Source organism: Echinops telfairi, unplaced genomic scaffold (genome assembly GCF_000313985.2).
Source record: "Echinops telfairi isolate 266 unplaced genomic scaffold, ASM31398v2 ScPeMD7_2;HRSCAF=8, whole genome shotgun sequence".
NCBI lineage: Eukaryota > Metazoa > Chordata > Mammalia > Afrosoricida > Tenrecidae > Echinops > Echinops telfairi.
The window spans coordinates 49,625,573-49,632,459 of NW_022103898.1; the positions used below are offsets into that span (position 1 = coordinate 49,625,573).

Consider the following 6,887-nt stretch of genomic DNA (forward strand, 5'->3'; position numbering starts at 1 on the left):
TTTTGTACTGTTTTTAGATAAAAAACATGGGTCTTAAGAAAGAGACTTTTGAAAAGAATCATCATGATAAGGAGCTAGTTAACCATGTTATCGATATTGCTGGTGATAATTTAGTAAACCCTTTTAGAAAACAGTTAAGGAAATTCCAACAACAGACAGCAATAGACAGATTTTTATTTTTTTTAGAGAAAGCTAGCCAGTGAAAAAAGGCAAAGAAGGGAAAAAAACCCTGAAAAGCAGCATCCAGTTGATTTGATGGAAGGGGATTCCCTTTCCAAACAAGGACTCTCTCCACTCCTCTCCACATGCGCGTCCACAGACCCAGATCCTCCTCCATCTCATGGTATGGGTCACACTGTAGTTGTTAAAACCTTTTTGATGTTGTGTTTTTTATTTAAATTATTTAACTCTGAACTTACTTACTTTGAAATTTCTGTGTAATGTTTTATATAAAAAGGCAAGGTTAGGGTGAAAACTTGGTGGTCAAGAATGGATTAATCCATTTTCAGTTATTTCTAGTGGGAAAAATTAATTCGGAACTTGACTGCATCACATATTGATGCTCCTTCTAGAATGGAAAAACGTCAAGGTCCAGGGTTCTGCTGTATAATGTGATTTTTTTTTTTTAATGAATACTCATGAAAGCTTTTCTGAGAAATCAACATATATGTATTTAAACAATTCCAAACTTCAAATAGCTATAAAAACAGTGAAGATAGTGGTATCGAACAGCTCATTTGGTAATTCTCTTTCTTCATTCCATGCACTCAGCAAATGTTCACTCTAATCTTCCACCCACTCTGCTAGGCTCATTGGTGAACACACTTAGTTCTTTCTCACAGCTCTCACATTCTAGCACAGGAGGCAAACAAAGGCAAACCAGGTTAAAACACTGCCATCCAGTCAATTGCAATTCATGGTGACCCTATATGGGTTTATAAGGCTGTGGATCTTTACAAGAGGGGCAGCCTTGTGTTTCTACCATCGAGTAGCTGGTATGTATTAAACACAAACCCTTTAGTTAATCGCCCAAATATTATTATCTCATAGTGTCACCATGGCTTCTAGTAGAGGAGGCAGATACCGATTAGAATTCACTAATGTTTAATTATTGAAAAGGAAGAATAGAGCATGGCAAAGATTCTAAAGAAAAGTGCATGACTTATATACATAAGATGTGGCAGAAACAACCAACTTGGCAATAGGATATGGTTTTCAAGATGCTTTCTTTGAAACAGTGAATGCTGCTGTTGCTAGGTGCCATTGAGTTGATTCAGGCCCATAGCAACCTTATGCTCAACAGAGAAAACTCACTGTCTAGTCCTATATTCTTCTGACAGTAATTGTTATATTTGAGCTCACTGTTGCAGCCACTGTGTCAATCCATTTCAATAAATGTCTTCCTCTTTTTCACTACCCCTCAACTCTACCAAGTCCTTTCCAGGTACTGTTCTCTCCTGATAACATGTTCGTGAGGCACAATATGGCCATCCTCAATTTTATGGAGCATTCCAAGACAATAGGACCTTCCATATTCTTTGCCAGTGACCTAATTCAAATGCATAATTCTTCTTTAGCCTTACTTATTCAATGTCTGATTTTCATATGTGGAGGAGGCAATTGAAAATACCATGGCTCATGTCAGGTGCACCTTTTGTTCTGCAAGTGACATTCTTGCTCCTCCACACTTTTAAAGAGTCCTTGGACAATAGATTTGCCCAAATCTATCCTTTTATCTCTTGTATGCTGCCTCCATGAGCATTGATCATGGATCCAAACAAGATGAAATCCTTGACATCTTCAACTCTTCCCTGTTTACCATGAGGTTGTCTATGAGGACCAGTTCTCATAATTTTATTCTTGGAGCACGTGGTTGCCACCGCCGTGTAATTCATTTCACGGAGTCCCTCTTATTTATGCGGACCCCCTATCAAACATGTACTGTACTTTCCTAATTAAAATAATAATAACAATCAGGCAAAGTAAGCGAGGAAAAGTCTCTCCATCATAGCTTTATAGAAACTTCCTCCAGGTTCTGACAATCCATAGTATATTTAATAACCCTCACTAGCATCGATGTGAATATTCACTCTCTCGTTTTAGCCATGGCTCAACTTTCCTGTGCATGTGAGGCCGTTGAAAAGACACGGTTTATGTCAGTCAGACTTGAATCATCAAAATGCTAAGCTTCCTTTGAACATTTTAATAAGATTTCTTTGCAGCAATTTTACCCGTTGTAATATGTCCTTTGTTTCCTTGACTGCTATTTCCATGGATATTGATTGCGGATCGAAGTAGAATGACATTCTTGACAAATTCAAGTTTTACTGTTAGGATCTACATTACATAGATGAATTTGGTGCCATGCATTTTATTAACTTCTTGGCTAGGCTACAGCTGTTCCTGCTCTTGTTCCATTAAATTCAATGCCATCGAGTCAATTCCTCCCCATAGGTTCCCGAGGCTGTCACTTTTCACAGGAATAGGAAGCCTCCTCTTTCCCCTGCGGAACTTCGAATGCTTTCCCTTTGCTGACCTTGTAGTGAGCTTCCAAATGCTTAACCCACCGAGCAACCAGGAATCCTATCTCTCTTCATTAACCAGGCCAAACTAAAGAGCAGTTGTTAAGCATATAATACACGTTTTGTACAAAAATATGTTCTCCTGCTGCTTCATTTTCAAGTAACAAAATGCCTTCAAAAGCTTTGCTAGTTGCAACTATCGTATTTACTGCTTAAGTCCATATGCTGAGACTAAAAACAGACTTTACTGGCAGATATTTCTTTTGATAGTTAGTCTTAGGTCTTTAAGTGGTACAAATCATATGTGTTTGACTGCTAAACTACAGGGTTCCAACTCCCCACTAAAGAAGTTTAGGCATTCTGCATTCTTGAAAATTAGTCAAGAAAGTGGTTGTCATGTGTAACACACAGACTTGCTACAAGCTAGGATCAACTGAATGGCGCTCTCTTCCATAGCTAGTGCTGCTGTAATGAAATCACCACACGTGGCCAGCCTTCATTAAGAAGCTAGAAGTCTGACTGCAGAGCCACAGCTCCCGTAGAAGTCTTTCTTCCTCCTTTGGCTCTGAAGGAGGGTCTTTGGCTCGTCCACATTCTATGAGTCTAGTACTTTTCAAGTTCTCTGTGTGTCTTGGCATCAATTTTCTCCTGAGTCCAGAAGGTTCTCCGCACGGGAACCTCTGGTCCCCATGGTGTCCCCACAACTGATTCTTCTTCATGGCGATGCTGACGTCACTCCTTCTCCGTTCACTTCTGTCTCCTTTTACCTCTCGTAAAATAAAAAAGGAAGAGGCCTCTCCTTGCAAAAATTCTCTTTATATTGGAATCAGGGCTATGACCAGAGTAAGTGTGTTACATCTCACGCTAAGTCTCTTACAACTAAGTGGCTGATCATATCAGGAACACCTCATGGGGTAAGATCCCCTCATTATAGAACAGCAAAACCACTGAGAATCAAGGCTCAGTCAAGCCGTTACATAGTTTGGAGTGACACATTCAGTCCATGTGTCCAGACTAACTATAATATTCCCAATGTCACCGCACATGGAAGAGAATGCCCCCTGCGCAGCAAATATGATAAAGACTTTTTATTGGTTCTGTAATTTTGGCTTTAGTGTTTTCTTAATACCTGGACTGAAACTCTTTTCCTCCCCTAAAGCAAAGTTCTAGTTGTCAAAAAGTCACTGATTAAAGTCTACATTCATGTCCTGGCCTCCATACTGGAGTTTTGTAATTTTCAAATCGGTGTAGAAAAATCAATTATCCATATACTTCACTATCTCTCTAGTGTGTCTATCATTTTGACTAAAGTAATTGCTAAGACTTCTAGACTGCAAAGCTACTATTCACGCTGTAGTTTTGTGAGAGTTCTATCCTCAGCCTTGCATTTTTGAGAAGTGAATGAAAAAGTGTTGAGTGTTTTTCTATGTGGACAGAGAATATTTTAAAATCAGAATGAAGACAGCATCATTACCGCTAATATCAATTTTTTTTGTTTTTTGCCAACCGTAGCTACATTCTGACAAGCCAATGTACAACAGAGTCATTTCCCAGAAGTCCATCTCTTCCTACATGACACTCATTATTACAATGAACACAGCATCAATGTATGTATCTGTGTTCCAAAAATGCTATAAAAGGAGGGAGACATCGTTTTTTATGTTGGATGGGCAAACAATATTTGAGCACCAAATGATCATTTCAGCAACTGAATCATCAAGAAGGAAACTATCAAAATATGCCTAGGCACCATTTGCGGGAGAGAAGCCAACCATTTGTCCGATGGCGGTGGGGAAATCAGCAGCCACTCTCCTGAGTTTGCTCCATCTAAAACCCAGGAAATAGATGCCAACTGACATTGATGTTTCTGCAAAAGTGATCCCACCGAAAAGCTACCACAAGTGGGTGGTTAATGCTGTGATCATAAGTCTGGTGAATGCTCTCATTTCTGTGTAGCAGTTCTTATCTTTAGTATAAGTTTTCATCATTTTAAAAGGATTCATAACTTAGTGGGCTATACTAGTCAGGTTTCTCAATTATTACAGAACCTTCAATTTTAGAAAAGTGGGTTTGAATCAAGCACCTCATAGGCTGTGAGAATCGACTCAGCAGTGGGGAGGGAGTCTGTGCAGTGGGAAGAAACACTGTCTTTCTATGTCCTCTGACAGTGGAATGATCTAGAAAACTGTCCCAGGGTTTCTGCATCTTCATCAGTGTCAACACTAGTACCCAGGATAATGTTCCGCAATTTTTTTTTTCACTAATAATGTTCCGCAATTTTACAACTATCTAAATCTAGTAGTCATCTAATCCAAGGTAGAATCAAAATTGCATGGCCTCTTGTAGAGTATACCGTCACGTTATGGAAATAGATTCAAACTTAAAGAAATAATTCCTAACATAGGGAATATCTAACTTCAAAAACAAACAATGCCACATCGGTCAGAACAAACTTCAAAGGGGAAAATTGCATATGGACACTATTCTAGGCTTTCAACCCAATATTTTAATACCAGAGACCAATTTACAAGGACACCAAGTTAAACTTCAAGTGAGGGAATGAAACTAGGGAACCTGGCTTGTTCCCTGAAGATGTCTTTGCTTAGTAGCTGTGTCCCCAAGAGCAAAAGAGAACTATGCAAGAAGGGTTACATTGGCTCCTATTAATTTTAATTCACATACTATGAGTTAGCAACTTTCAGACTCAAACTTCTTAAAATGGAAAGCTGGACTTAAGATGGAAACTAGATTTGGACAAATGAATCAACTTCTTAAATAGATCTGATTATTATTTAATAGTTACAGAAGGTCCTTCCTTACCTAAGTTAGGACCTGCACAGATAATGACCCCTTAAAGTTACAAAGGCTATTATAGGGCTTTACTTTCTTGTGATGAGAATAGAATTTCCTGAGATTTTAAAAATTCAGTCATCTAAATGGACTCTCTCATTGATTTAGTCTTATGTAAGGCAATACATTTATCAATTTTTTACTTTGGGGAACTGGAAAAACAGCCATTGCCATAACAGATAAAAACAATTTTTAGTTATTTTTCCCCTACTAATGAGATTTTCAAGGGATTATGGTCCACCAGCTGCATTTCAAAGAGTAAACTGGAATCTAGCTTATTCCATTGAGCATCCTGTAAAAGCATTTAAATACAGGTTTAATATAGGTCTGGGCCCTTTCGTAAGTACTGGCCACCACTATGCTAGCCACCACTATAAGCATTGCAGCCTCTCTAAAGCAACAGCTTACTAAGCAATTTTGTTAGACACAGGTACAAAGCCAGGAAAGCATTCAGGCTCATAATTCTCTGAAAAATACCAATAAAAATAAAGCAAATCTGATATGAACTGATCATCTTATTCCCTTATTATATATAAATATTCACTAAAGAGCTAATAGTTTAATGCATATAAAAGGAGATGTTCATATAGAAAGCCGGATATAGAAAAATATCTCAGTGTGCTGTAAATACTCCAATGCCCAATGAAAATCATAAGATGCCACCAATATTGGAAAATTTTTGTTGTTTATCTTTTTCTGTTTTAACTACCCATCTACTGCCTGCCTCACTTTGGTGTTACATAGAGTAATAAATATGCAATTGGAAAACAAAGTTATCTGAATAGGTTGCCACTTCTTTTGTCATTTGGAAAATAAAAGCGGACATTCTGGATTTGGCCAATAATAAGACCTATGCACACAATTCCCCAGCATTTTGATTATCCAAATATGCCCCAAATGCAGGTAACATTGAAGGTTTTTTCTTGGAAACATGAATCACAAAGTTAACACAGCCAGAACCACCAAATATTTAAACCAGGTTTTCACAAAGTTCAGTCATTTCAAACAAGAATAATATTATAATAGCATATCAGGCCCCATGTTCCAAAATATTTGATAAAATTCTTCTCTTGCCCAAGCAATATCGTACTGACTAAAAAAGCAGTTACTGAGGTGAGGGCAAGCCTTCATGACAAGAAATAGTAAGCTCTTTGGGCTGAAGATAAGAAAAGCTTTTAGAACAGGTAGCTCTCTTTGAATTGGGGGAAGAGTAATCTTTGTTCTGTACCATCAAATATCAATGAATATCTCGATGTGCTACTTAAAACTTCTTTTTAAATCGAACTTGGTGTGTGTCCTATTCACAATTGTGTGTTTCTTGTTCTGAAAAAGGTGGAGTAAATGCAATCCACCTTATTGCTCTCACCAACTACAACTAGAAACCCTCTCCTCTCTGGCACACTGGGCAGTCTCTGATAGCAGGGGGGTGGGGGGTAGGGGGCATGGCACTGCTTTTATGGATCCCCAAGGGAAGAATCAGATTGATATGCAGCTAATCATGCACCAAGTTTCTGT

The 6,887-nt window shown here is 38.3% G+C and overlaps 1 protein-coding gene across 1 annotated transcript in view; it reads right to left on the reverse strand.

Moving 5' to 3' along the window:
* Positions 1–6,887, reverse strand: part of ACSS3 (acyl-CoA synthetase short chain family member 3) — a 187,921-nt gene that overhangs the window by 2,511 nt on the left and 178,523 nt on the right. The window lies entirely within an intron of this gene.